Below are 14445 nucleotides of genomic sequence, written 5' to 3' on the forward strand. Positions count from 1 at the left end.
TCGTTAATGTAAATTGTGAAGAACAGTGGTCCCAGCAACTGGAACTCCACTTCCCACCTTTTGCCAGTCTGAGTAGCGACTCTTCACCTCTATTCTCGGCTTTCAGTTTTGTAGCCAACTTGCTATCCATTCTGCCAACTGATCCTGACTCCACGTGCTCTGAACTTAGCCATGAGTCTACAATGTGCTACATTATAGAAGGCCTTCGGGAAATCCAAATATATCACATCTACTGCATTAAACTTGTCTACACTTTCTGTTCCTTCTTCAAAGATTTCAATCAGGTTGGTCCTGTCCTTTGGGTTATCAGATTAAGCCTTGGCCGGTTTACTTGCTCTTGGAGCTCACAATGCTGGTTTTCTTCGGCAGCAGCACGGCCTGGATATCAGTCAACACCCTGAGCGATGGTCACCCGTCCCAGCAGCTTGTTGAGCTCCTCGTCGTTGCGGATGGCCAGCTGCAGGTGTCAGGGGATGATGCGGGTCTTCTTGATTGTCCCTGGCCGCGTTGCCGGTCACCTCGAGGATTTCAGCCGTCAATACTCGATGCACAGCAGCCAGATAGACCGGGGCTCCGGCACCCACACGTTCAGCATAGTTCCCCTTTCGCAGGAGCCTGTGAACACGGGTAACAGGGAACTGCAGTCCGGCCCGGGATGTGCGAGACTTGGCCTTGGACCGAGCTTTACCGCCTGTTTTTCCTCTTCCAGACATTTCCACAATCTCACAAACACTTTCACAAAGAATGAAGAAATCCTCCCGCACTCGCCCTTCTTATACCTTCTGGAGGAGTTCAGTGGGGGCACTTGTGATGGGTCTCTCTCAGAGTGTTTACACTGCCCGCTCACCCTCACTGATATTCTATCTTTGAACTGCTGTAATATTGTCCTTTAGGAATATTGCTGCTCATCCTCCTTTCCCTATTTCCCTGTCCTTTCTAAAGATCTTATAGACTTGAATATTAAGCTGCCATTCCTGCCCAGTTGGTATTCGGGTCTCTGTAATGATTTAATGGAATTATTTAACTTTACTCAAAGGCTGATGTGAGCTGTGGTAATAATGTATTTCCAGCTGGTCAAGTATTGCAGGTATCGACTATCTCTTCAGTCCGATATCAGGTGAAGAATTACTGGCTGGTGTGGAATTTCCATTGATTGGGGGTTGGTGAAATCTACTGGGCGGAAACAGGAACTGCAACAGAGCGAGAAAGGATCCGTCAGAAACCAGTGAAAATGAAGAACAAAATCCAACAGTCTGCAGTGTCTGTTCAGGATCTGATGTTTGGGAACTATTTTATTGTTGATTATTTTCAGCGATGGTGGTGTAGCGGTGAGCATAGCTGCCTTCCAAGCAGTTGACCCGGGTTCGATTCCTGGCTGTCGCAATTAAGTGTTCTTACTGGTTTATTTCCTTCAGAAACTCTTAAGTTTATAATTGAATTTGATGCAGTTCAGTTGGATATTGTTTCCAAAACATAATCGGGTGTAATTATAGTAAAATATTTTCAACCTTCATTTCTTTTCCCTATAGAAGGAAAAGAGGAAAAACATGCTGGAAATACTGAGTTACCAAGGGTCGAATGAGAGTGAGGAAGGGAAATGATATGTTAGCCTTTATTGTCAGGGTGTTGGAATATAAGAGTAAGGAGGTCGTACTGCAATTGTAGTATGAGGAAATATTGTGTAAAATTGGCCAATATCTGGTGGAGTTTAGAAGAATGAGAGGTGATCGCATTGAAATGTATAAAATTCTTAGACGGCTTGAGAGGGTAGATGCTGAGAGTCTGATTCCCCTGGCTGGAGAGTCAAGAACTAGAGCTCATAGTCTCAAGATAAGGGGTCGGCCATTTAGGACCGACATGAGGAAACATTTCTTCACTCAAAGGATTGTGAATCTTTGGAATTCTCTGCACCCCAGAGGGCTGTGGATGCTCAGTCGTTGAGTTATATTCAAAGCTGAGATCGATAGATTTTAAGAGAGCAACATGCATTATAAAGAGTTGGACGACCATGCATTATAAACAGTGAGAGCACCATGCATTATAAAAGTGAGAGCACCATGCATTGTTATCAGTGAGAGCACCATGCATTTAAAAAAGTGAGAGCACCATGCATGACAAACAGTGAGAGCAGCATTGATTATGAACAGTGATACCAATATGCATTTTAAACAGTTAGAGCACCGTGCATTATAAACAGTGAGAGCACCGTGCATTATAAACAGTGAGAGCAACATGCATTATAAACAGTGAGAGCACCATGCATTATAACCAGTGAGAGCACCATGCATTATAATCAGTGAGAGCAGCATTGATTATGAACAGTGAGACCAATATGCATTTTAAACAGTTAGAGCACCGTGCATTATAAACAGTGAGAGCACCATGCATTATAAACAGTGAGAGCAACATGCATTATAAACAGTGAGAGCACCATGCATTATAACCAGTGAGAGCACCATGCATTATAATCAGTGAGAGCAGCATTGATTATGAACAGTGAGACCAATATGCATTTTATACAGTGTGAGCACCATGCATTATAAACAGTGAGAGCACCATGCATTATAATCAGTGAGAGCAGCATTGATTATGAACAGTGAGACCAATATGCATTTTATACAGTGAGAGCACCATGCATTATAAACAGTGAGAGAACCATGCATTATAAACAGTGAGAGAACCATGCATTGCAAACAGTGAGATCAGCATTGATTATGAACAGTGAGACCACGATGCATTTAAAACAGTGAGAGCACCGTGCATTTAAAACAGTGAGAGCACCATGCATTATAAACAGTGAGAGCACCATGCATTAGAAGCAGAGAGAGCACCATGCATTGTAAACAGTGAGAGCACCATGCATTTTAAACAGTGAGAGCACCACGCATGATAAACAGTGAGAGCACCATGCACGATAAACAGTGAGAGCACCGTGCACGATAAACAGTGAGAGCACCATGCATTATAAACAGTGAGAGCACCATGCATTATATACAGTGAGTGCACCATGCATTACAAGCAGTGAGAGCACTATGCACATTAAACAGTGAGAGCACCATGCATTATAAACTGTCAGAACACCATGCATTATAAACAGTAGGAGCACAATGCATTATAAACAGTGAGAGCACCATGCATTATAAACAGTGAGAGCACTGTGCATTATAAGCAGTGAGAGCACAAAGCATTATAAACAGTGAGAGCACAATGCATTGAATGCAGTGAGAGCAACATGCATGATAAACAGTGAGAGCAACGTGTATTATAAACAGTGAGAGCACCATGCATTATAAACAATGAGAGCAACGTGCATTATAAACAGTGAGAGCACCATGCACATTAAACAGTGAGAGCACCATGCATTATAAACTGTCAGAACACCATGCATTATAAACAGTAGGAGCACAATGCATTATAAACAGTGAGAGCACCATGCATTATAAACAGTGAGAGCACTGTGCATTATAAGCAGTGAGAGCACAAAGCATTATAAACAGTGAGAGCACAATGCATTGAATGCAGTGAGAGCAACATGCATGATAAACAGTGAGAGCAACGTGTATTATAAACAGTGAGAGCACCATGCATTATAAACAATGAGAGCAACGTGCATTATAAACAGTGAGAGCACCATGCACATTAAACAGTGAGAGCACCATGCATTATAAACTGTCAGAACACCATGCATTATAAACAGTAGGAGCACAATGCATTATAAACAGTGAGAGCACCATGCATTATAAACAGTGAGAGCACTGTGCATTATAAGCAGTGAGAGCACAAAGCATTATAAACAGTGAGAGCACAATGCATTGAATGCAGTGAGAGCAACATGCATGATAAACAGTGAGAGCAACGTGTATTATAAACAGTGAGAGCACCATGCATTATAAACAATGAGAGCAACGTGCATTATAAACAGTGAGAGCACCATGCATTATAAACAGTGAGAGCACCATGCATTATAAACAGTGAGAGCAACATGCATTATAAACAGTGAGAGCACCATGCATTATAACCAGTGAGAGCACCATGCATTATAATCAGTGAGAGCAGCATTGATTATGAAGAGTGAGACCAATATGCATTATAAACAGTGAGAGCACCATGCATTATAAACAGTAAGAGCACCATGCATTATAAACAGTGAGAGAACCATGCATTGCAAACAGTGAGAGCATCATTGATTATGAACAGTGAGACCACGATGCATTTAAAACAGTGAGAGCACCATGCATTTAAAACAATGAGAGCACCATGCATTATAAGCAGAGAGAGCACCATGCATTGTAAACAGTGAGAGCACCATGCATTTAAACAGTGAGAGCACCATGCATTATAAGCAGAGAGAGCACCATGCATTGTAAACAGTGAGAGCACCATGCATTTTAAACAGTGAGAGCACCATGCATTTTAAACAGTGAGAGCACCACGCATGATAAACAGTGAGAGCACCACGCATGATAAACAGTGAGAGCACTGTGCACGATAAACAGTGAGAGCACCGTGCACGATAAACAATGAGAGCACCATGCATTATAAACAGTGAGAGCACCATGCATTATATACAGTGAGTGCACCATGCATTGCAAGCAGTGAGAGCACTATGCACATTAAACAGTGAGAGCACCATGCATTATAAACTGTCAGAACACCATGGATTATAAACAGTAGGAGCACAATGCATTATAAACAGTGAGAGCACCATGCATTATAAACAGTGAGAGCACTGTGCATTATAAGCAGTGAGAGCAACATGCATGATCAACAGTGAGAGCACAATGCATTGAATGCAGTGAGAGCAACATGCATGATAAACAGTGAGAGCAACGTGTATTATAAACAGTGAGAGCACCATGCATTATAAACAGTGAGAGCAACGTGCATTATAAACAGTGAGAGCACCATGCATTATAAACAGTGAGAGCACCATGCATTATATACAGTGAGTGAACCATGCCTTATAAGCAGTGAGAGCACTATGCACATTAAACAGTGAGAGCACCATGCATTATAAACAGTGAGATACCAAGCATTATAGACAGTGAGAGCACGATGCATTTTAAACAGTGAGAGGACCATGCATTTCAACCAGTGAGAGCACCATGCATTATAAACAGTGAGAGCGCCATGCATTATAAACAGTGAGAGCACCATGCATTATAAACAGTGAGATACCAAGCATTATAGACAGTGAGAGCACGATGCATTTTAAACAGTGAGAGGACAATGCATTTCAACCATTGAGAGCACCATGCATTATAAACAGTGAGAGCGCCATGCATTATAAACAGTGAGAGCGCCATGCATTATAAACAGTGAGAGCGCCATGCATTATAAGCAGTGAGAGCACCATGCATTTTAAACAGTGAGAGGACCATGCATTATCAACAGTGAGAGACTAATGCATTTTAAACAGTGAGAGCACCATGCATTACAAACAGTGAGAGGAGCATTGATTATGAACAGTGAGACCAATATGCATTATAAACAGTGAGAGCACCTTGCATTAGAAACAGTGGGAGCACCATGCATTATAAAGAGTGAGAGCAACATGCATTATAAACATTGAGAGCACCATGCATTGTAAGCAGTGAGAACACCATGCATTTAAAACAGTGTGAGCACCATGCATTATAAAGAGTGAGAGCCCCATGCATTTCAAACAGTGAGAGCACCGTGCATTTTAAACAGTGAGAGCACCGTGCATTATAAACAGTGAGAGCACCGTGCATTTTAAACAGTGAGAGCACCTTGTATTTTAAACTGTGAGTGCACCTTGTATTTTAAACTGTGAGTGCACCTTGTATTTTGAACTGTGAGAGCACCGTGCATTTTAAACAGTGCACCTTGTATTTTAAACTGTGAGAGCACCATGCATTATAAATTGTGAGAGCACCATGCATTAAAAACAGTGAGAGCTCCATGCATTATAAGCAGTGAGAACACCATGCATTATAAACCGTGAGAGCACCATGCATTTAAAACAGTGAGAGCACCATGCATTTTAAACAGTGAGAGCACCATGCATTATGGGCAGAGAGAGCACCATGCATTTTAAACAGTGAGAGCACCGTGCATTATAAACAGTGAGAGCACCGTGCATTTAAAACAGTGAGAGCACTGTGCATTATAAACATTGAGTGCACCGTGCATTTTAAACAGTGAGAGCAACGTGCATTTAAAACAGTGAGAGCACCGTGCATTTTAAACAGTGAGAGCACCTTGTATTTTAAACAGTGAGAGCAACGTGCATTTTTATCAGTGAGTGCACCGTGCATTTTAAACAGTGAGCGCACCGTGCATTTTAAACAGTGAGAGCACCATGCATTATGGGCAGAGAGAGCACCATGCATTTTAAACAGTGAGAGCACCTTGTATTTTAAACTGTGAGTGCACCTTGTATTTTAAACAGTGAGATCACCGTGCATTTTAAACAGTGAGAGCACCGTGCATTATAAACAGTGAGAGCACCGTGCATTTTAAACAGTGAGAGCACCTTGTATTTTAAACAGTGAGAGCAACGTGCATTTTTATCAGTAAGTGCACCGTGCATTTTAAACAGTGAGAGCACCGTGCATTTTAAACAGTGAGAGCACCATGCATTATGAACAGTAAGAGCACCGTGCATTTAAAACAGTGAGAGCACCGAGCATTTTAAACATCAATTGCACCTTGTATTTTGAACAGTGAGAGCACCGTGCATTTTAAACAGTGAGAGCACCGTGCATTTTAAACAGTGAGAGCACCGTGCATTTTAAACAATGAGAGCACCGTGCATTTTAAACAATGAGAGCACCGTACATTTTAAACAGTGAGAGCACCGTGCATTTTAAACAGTGAGAGCACCGTGCATTTTAAACAGTGAGAGCAACGTGCATTTTTATCAGTAAGTGCACCGTGCATTTTAAACAGTGAGAGCACCGTTCATTATAAACATTAATGCACCGTGCATTTTAAACAGTGAGAGCACCTTGTATTTTAAACTGTGAGAGCACCGTGCATTTTAAACTGTGAGAGCACCGTGCATTTTAAACAGTGAGAGCAACGTGCATTTTTATCAGTAAGTGCACCGTGCATTTTAAACAGTGAGAGCACCTTGTATTTTAAACTGTGAGTGCACCGTTCATTTTAAACAGTGAGAGCACCTTGTATTTTAAACAGTGAGAGCACCTTGTATTTTAAACTGTGAGAGCACCTTGTATTTTAAACAGTGAGAGCACCGTTCATTATCAACATTAATGCACCGTGCATTTTAAACAGTGAGAGCACCTTGTATTTTAAACTGTGAGTGCACCGTGCATTTTAAACAGTGAGAGCAACGTGCATTTAAAACAGTGAGAGCACCGTGCATTTTAAACAGTGAGAGCACCTTGTATTTTAAACAGTGAGAGCAACGTGCATTTTTATCAGTGAGTGCACCGTGCATTTTAAACAGTGAGAGCACCGTGCATTTTAAACAGTGAGAGCACCATGCATTATGGGCAGAGAGAGCACCATGCATTTTAAACAGTGAGAGCACCTTGTATTTTAAACTGTGAGTGCACCTTGTATTTTAAACAGTGAGATCACCGTGCATTTTAAACAGTGAGAGCACCGTGCATTATAAACAGTGAGAGCACCGTGCATTTTAAACAGTGAGAGCACCTTGTATTTTAAACAGTGAGAGCAACGTGCATTTTTATCAGTAAGTGCACCGTGCATTTTAAACAGTGAGAGCACCGTGCATTTTAAACAGTGAGAGCACCATGCATTATGAACAGTAAGAGCACCGTGCATTTAAAACAGTGAGAGCACCGAGCATTTTAAACATCAATTGCACCTTGTATTTTGAACAGTGAGAGCACCGTGCATTTTAAACAGTGAGAGCACCGTGCATTTTAAACAGTGAGAGCACCGTGCATTATAAACATTGAGTGCACCGTGCATTTTAAACAGTGAGAGCACCTTGTATTTTAAACTGTGAGTGCACCTTGTATTTTAAACAGTGAGAGCACCGTGCATTTTAAACAGTGAGAGCAACGTGCATTTTTATCAGTAAGTGCACCGTGCATTTTAAACAGTGAGAGCACCTTGTATTTTAAACAGTGAGAGCACCTTGTATTTCAAACTGTGAGTGCACCGTGCATTTTAAACTGTGAGTGCACCTTGTATTTTAAACTGTGAGAGCAACGTGCATTTTAAACTGTGAGAGCACCATGCATTTTAAACAGTGAGAGCACCGTGCATTTTAAACAGTGAGAGCACCGTGCATTTTAAACAATGAGAGCACCGTGCATTTTAAACAATGAGAGCACCGTACATTTTAAACAGTGAGAGCACCGTGCATTTTAAACAGTGAGAGCACCGTGCATTTTAAACAGTGAGAGCAACGTGCATTTTTATCAGTAAGTGCACCGTGCATTTTAAACAGTGAGAGCACCGTTCATTATAAACATTAATGCACCGTGCATTTTAAACAGTGAGAGCACCTTGTATTTTAAACTGTGAGAGCACCGTGCATTTTAAACTGTGAGAGCACCGTGCATTTTAAACAGTGGGAGCAACGTGCATTTTTATCAGTAAGTGCACCGTGCATTTTAAACAGTGAGAGCACCTTGTATTTTAAACTGTGAGTGCACCGTTCATTTTAAACAGTGAGAGCACCTTGTATTTTAAACAGTGAGAGCACCTTGTATTTTAAACTGTGAGAGCACCTTGTATTTTAAACAGTGAGAGCACCGTTCATTATCAACATTAATGCACCGTGCATTTTAAACAGTGAGAGCACCTTGTATTTTAAACAGTGAGAGCACCGTTCATTATCAACATTAATGCACCGTGCATTTTAAACAGTGAGAGCACCTTGTATTTTAAACTGTGAGAGCACCGTGCATTTTAAACTGTGAGTGCACCTTGTATTTTAAACTGTGAGTGCGCCTTGTATTTTAAACAGTGAGTGCACCGTGCATTTTAAACTGTGAGTGCGCCTTGTATTTTAAACTGTGAGAGCACCGTGCATTTTAAACTGTGAGAGCACCGTGCATTTTAAACAGTGAGAGCAACGTGCATTTTTATCAGTAAGTGCACCGTGCATTTTAAACAGTGAGAGCACCTTGTATTTTAAACTGTGAGTGCACCGTTCATTTTAAACAGTGAGAGCACCTTGTATTTTAAACAGTGAGAGCACCTTGTATTTTAAACTGTGAGAGCACCTTGTATTTTAAACAGTGAGAGCACCGTTCATTATCAACATTAATGCACCGTGCATTTTAAACAGTGAGAGCACCTTGTATTTTAAACTGTGAGAGCACCGTGCATTTTAAACTGTGAGAGCACCGTGCATTTTAAACTGTGAGTGCACCTTGTATTTTAAACTGTGAGTGCGCCTTGTATTTTAAACAGTGAGAGCACCGTGCATTTTAAACTGTCAGAGCACCGTGCAATTTAAACAGTGAGAGCGCCGTGCATTATAAACAATGAGAGCGCCGTGCATTTTAAACAATGAGAGCACCTTGTATTTTAAACAGCAATTGCACCTTGTATTTTGATCAGTGAGAGCACCGTGCATTTTAAACAGTGAGAGCACCATGCATTGTAAACAATGAGAGCACCTTGTATTTTAATCTGAGAGCACCGTGCATTATAAACAGTGAGAGCACCGTGCATTTTAAACAGTGAGAGCACCATGCATTGTAAACAATGAGAGCACCTTGTATTTTAAACTGAGAGCACCGTGCATTATAAACAGTGAGAGCAACGCGCATTTTTTTCAGTAAGTGCACCGTGCATTTTAAACAGTGAGAGCACCGTTCATTATAAACACTGAGTGCACCGTGCATTTTAAACAGTGAGAGCACCTTGTATTTTAAACAGTGAGAGCACCTTGTATTTTAAACAGTGAGTGCACCGTGCATTATAAAGTTGCAACAATGTCCAGATCTGAAATTACATTCTGCACATTACAAGGTGGCTTGGACTCAGTCCATATCTGAAATTACATTCTGTACAATACACAGTGGGTTGGACTCAGTCCATATCTTTTATTACATTCTGTACAATACACAATGGGTTGTACTCAGTCCACATCTTATAATACATTCTGTACATTACACAGCGGGTTGGACTCAGTCCATATCTTATATTACATTCTGTGCAATACACAATGGGTTGTACTCAGCCCATATCTTATATTACATTCTGTACAATACACAGTGGGTTGGACTCAGTCCATATCTTATATTACAGTCTGTACAATACAAGATGGGTTGTACTCACTCCATATCTTATATTACATTCTGCACATTACAAGGTTGGGTGGACCCAGTACGTATTTTATATTACATTATGTATATTACAAGGTGAGGTGGACCCAGTAAATATCTTATATTACATTCTGTATATTACAAGGTGAGGTGGACTCAGTCCATATCTTATATTACATTCTGGACAATACAAGGTGAGGTCGAGGTCGAGATTGAACAGGGAGGGGCGAGCTTCTAATTCAAACAGGAGAAAACAGTTGAGGGAAAAGCTGTTGACCTTTTGCTGACAGCAACTGCCAGAATTAAAGTTGCAACAATGTCCAGAGCAGGTGTGGGCGAGGCCCAGGGACAGAAGAGAAAACACACCCAGGGGGAGGGTTGGACCCTGCAGCAAACACTGAGCAGCTCAGACAGGCAGTGCGGCACCGGTTAGAGGCATTCAGAGGAAAGGCAGGGGAGAAACAAGCTGCAGACTTGGATTAGGGAGAGATTCTGTGCTACTGGGGGAGTGTGAGAGAGGGAGAGGGAGAGGGGTAGAGAGAGGGAGGGAGAGGGAGAGGGAGAGGGGTAGAGAGAGGGAGAGAGAGGGAGAGGGAGATGGGTAGAGAGAGGGAGAGAGGGAGTGGGAGGGAGGGAGTTCTGGCCTCTTGCTGTGCCTTTTTAATCCCTTGCTTTTTTATTTTAATCAATTCCCTCTCTCTCCCCTCAGGAATCTTTTTGATGAAATGCTGCAAGGAGATGATCCAGAAAGAGACATTTTGTGAGGAGGAGGAGGAGTGGGAGAAATCCTGGGCCAAGCATCGTTCACTCCGCTGGGGACGGACTGACTGAGACCTTCACCACAGCCTGGACCCGATGGGGAGCACGTGAGTAATGTCTGGGTTACTCTGGGGTCACTGGGTGCACACTGGAATCACTGGGACATTCAGGGGACACTGGGGGGGGTGGTCACTGGGACATTGTTGTGGTAGTTCTTATTGTTGTGGTGGTGGTCTGAACATCAAGACCGCCACTCTGGCATCACTCTGGCATGACTGGGTGCAAGCTGGGAACCCTGGCTGCACCCTGGCATCATTCTGGGTTGACTGCGGGATCACTGGGGACACTCTGTTGGCTACTCATTAAATATCTGGTGTTCTCATTACATATCTTATGTTACATTCTGGACAATACACAGTGGGTTGGACTCAGTCCATATATTATATTACATTCTGTACAATACACAGTGGGTTGGACTCAGTCCATATCTTATGTCATATTCTGTACAATACACAGTGGGGTGGACTCAGCCCACATCTTATATTACATTCTGCACAATACACAGTGGGTTGGACTCAGTCCATATCTTATGTCATATTCTGTACAATGCACAGTGGGTTGGACTCAGTCCATATCTTATATTACATTCTGTACAATACACAGTGGGTTGGACTCAGCCCATATCTTATATTACATTCTGTACAATACACAGTGGGTTGGACTCAGTCCATATCTTATATTACATTCTGTACAATACACAGTGGGTTGGACTCAGTCCATATCTTATATTACATTCTGTACAATACACAGTGGGGTGGACTCAGTCCATATCTTATATTACATTCTGTACAATACACAGTGGGTTGGACTCAGTCCATATCTTATATTACAGTCTGTACAATACAAGATGGGTTGGACTCACTCCATATCTTATATTACATTCTGTACAATACACAGTGGGGTGGACTCAGTCCATATCATACATTACATTCTGTACATTACACAGTGGGTTGGACTCAGTCCATATCTTATATTGCATTCTGTACAATACACAGTGGGGTGGACCCAGTGCATATCTTATATTACATTCTGTACAATACACAGTGGGTTGGACTCAGTCCATATCTTATATTACATTCTGCACATTACACAGTGGGTTGGACTCAGTCCATATCTTATATTACATTCTGTACATTACACAGTGGGTTGGACTCAGTCCATATCTTATATTACATTCTGTACAATACACAATGGGTTGTACTCAGTCCATATCTCATATTACATTCTGCACATTACACAGTGGGTTGGACTCAGTCCATATCTTATATTACATTCTGTACAATACACAGTGGGGTGGACTCAGCCCATATCTAATATTACATTCTGTACAATACACAGTGGGTTGGACTCAGTCCATATCTTATATAACATTCTGTACAATACACAGTGGGTTGGACTCAGTCCATATCTTATATTACATTCTGCACATTACACAGTGGGTTGGACTCAGTCCATATCTTATATTACATTCTGTACAATACAAGGTGGACTCAGTCCATATCTTATATTGCATTCTGTACAATACACAGTGGGGTGGACTCAGTCCATATCTTATATGACATTCTGCACATTACACAGTGGGTTGGACTCAGTCCACATCTTATATTACATTCTGGACAATACACAGTGGGTTGGACTCAGCCCATATCTTATATTACATTCTGGACAATACAAGATGGGTTGTACTCAGTCCATATCTTATATTACATTCTGCACATTACAAGGTTGGGTGGACCCAGCAAATATCTTATATTACATTCTGTATATTACAAGGTGAGGTGGACTCAGTCCATATCTTATATTACATTCTGGACAATACAAGGTAGAGATTGAACAGGGAGGGGCGAGATTCTAATTCAAACAGGAGAAAACAGTTGAGGGAAAAGCTGTTGACCTTTCGCTGACAGCAACTGCCAGAATTAAAGTTGTAACAATGTCCAGAGCAGGTGTGGGCGAGGCCCAGTGACAGAAGAGAAAACACACCCAGGGGGAGGGTTGGACCCTGCAGCAAACACTGAGCAGCTCAGACAGGCAGTGCGGCACCGGTTAGAGGCATTCAGAGGAAAGGCAGGGGAGAAACAAGCTGCAGACTTGGATAAGGGAGAGATTCTGTGCAACTGGGGGAGTGTGAGAGAGGGAGAGGGAGAGGGGTAGAGAGAGGGAGGGAGAGAGAGAGAGAGAGAGGGAGAGAGGGAGAGTGAGAGAGGGAGAGTGGGAGGGGTAGAGAGAGGGAGAGAGGGAGAGAGAGAGAGGGAGAGTGGGAGGGAGGGAGGGAGGGAGAGTGAGCGAGAGTGAGAGAGAGAGAGAGGGGGGTGAAAAAGAGAGAGTGAGAGAGGGAGTGGGAGGGATGGAGTTCTTGCCTCTTGCTGTGCCTTTTTAATCCCTTGCTTTTGTATTTTAATCAATTCCCTCTCTCTCCCCTCAGGAATCTTTTTGATGAAATGCTGCAAGGAGATGATCCAGAAAGAGACATTTTGTGAGGAGGAGGAGGAGTGGGAGAAATCCTGGGCCAAGCATCGTTCTCTCCGCTGGGGACGGACTGACTGAGACCTTCACCACAGCCTGGACCCGATGGGGAGCACGTGAGTAATGTCTGGGTTACTCTGGGGTCACTGGGTGCACACTGGAATCACTGGGATATTCTGGGGACACTGGGGGGGTCACTGGGACATTCAGGGGACACTTGGGGTGGTCACTGGGACATTCAGGGGACACTGGGGGGGGGTCACTGGGACATTGTTGTGGTAGTTCTTATTGTTGTGGTGGTGGTCTGAACATCAAGACCGCCACTCTGGCATCACTCTAGCATGAATGGTTGCAAGCTGGGAACCCTGGCTGCACCCTGGCATCATTCTGGGTTGACTGCGGGATCACTGGGGACACTCTGTTGGCTACTCATTAAATATCTGGTGTTCTCATTACATATCTTATATTACATTCTGGACAATACACAGTGGGTTGGACTCAGTCCATATATTATATTACATTCTGTACAATACACAGTGGGTTGGACTCAGTCCATATCATATATTACATTCTGCACATTACGCAGTGGGTTGGACTCAGTCCATATCTTCTGTTACATTCTGCACATTACAAGGTGGGTTGGACTCAGTCCATATCTGAAATTACATTCTGCACATTACAAGGTGGGTTGGACTCAGTCCATATCTGATATTACATTCTGCACATTACACAGTGGGTTGGACTCAGTACATATCTTATATCACATTCTGCACATTACAAGGTGGGTTGGACTCAGTCCATATCTTATATTACATTCCGCACATTACGCAGTGGGTTGGACTCAGTCCATATCTTATATTACATTCTGCACATTACAAGGTGGGTTGGACTCAGTCCATATCTGAAATTACATTCT

The 14445-nt window shown here is 42.5% G+C and overlaps 1 non-coding gene across 1 annotated transcript; it reads left to right on the forward strand.

Moving 5' to 3' along the window:
• Positions 1–1311: 1311 nt before the first annotated feature.
• On the forward strand, positions 1312–1383 carry trnag-ucc (transfer RNA glycine (anticodon UCC)). The gene has a single exon. It is a non-coding gene; the product is annotated as a tRNA-Gly (tRNA).
• The last annotated feature ends 13062 nt before the right edge of the window (positions 1384–14445 follow it).

This window comes from Heptranchias perlo, unplaced genomic scaffold (assembly GCF_035084215.1).
Source record: "Heptranchias perlo isolate sHepPer1 unplaced genomic scaffold, sHepPer1.hap1 HAP1_SCAFFOLD_52, whole genome shotgun sequence".
Taxonomy (NCBI): Eukaryota; Metazoa; Chordata; class Chondrichthyes; order Hexanchiformes; family Hexanchidae; genus Heptranchias; species Heptranchias perlo.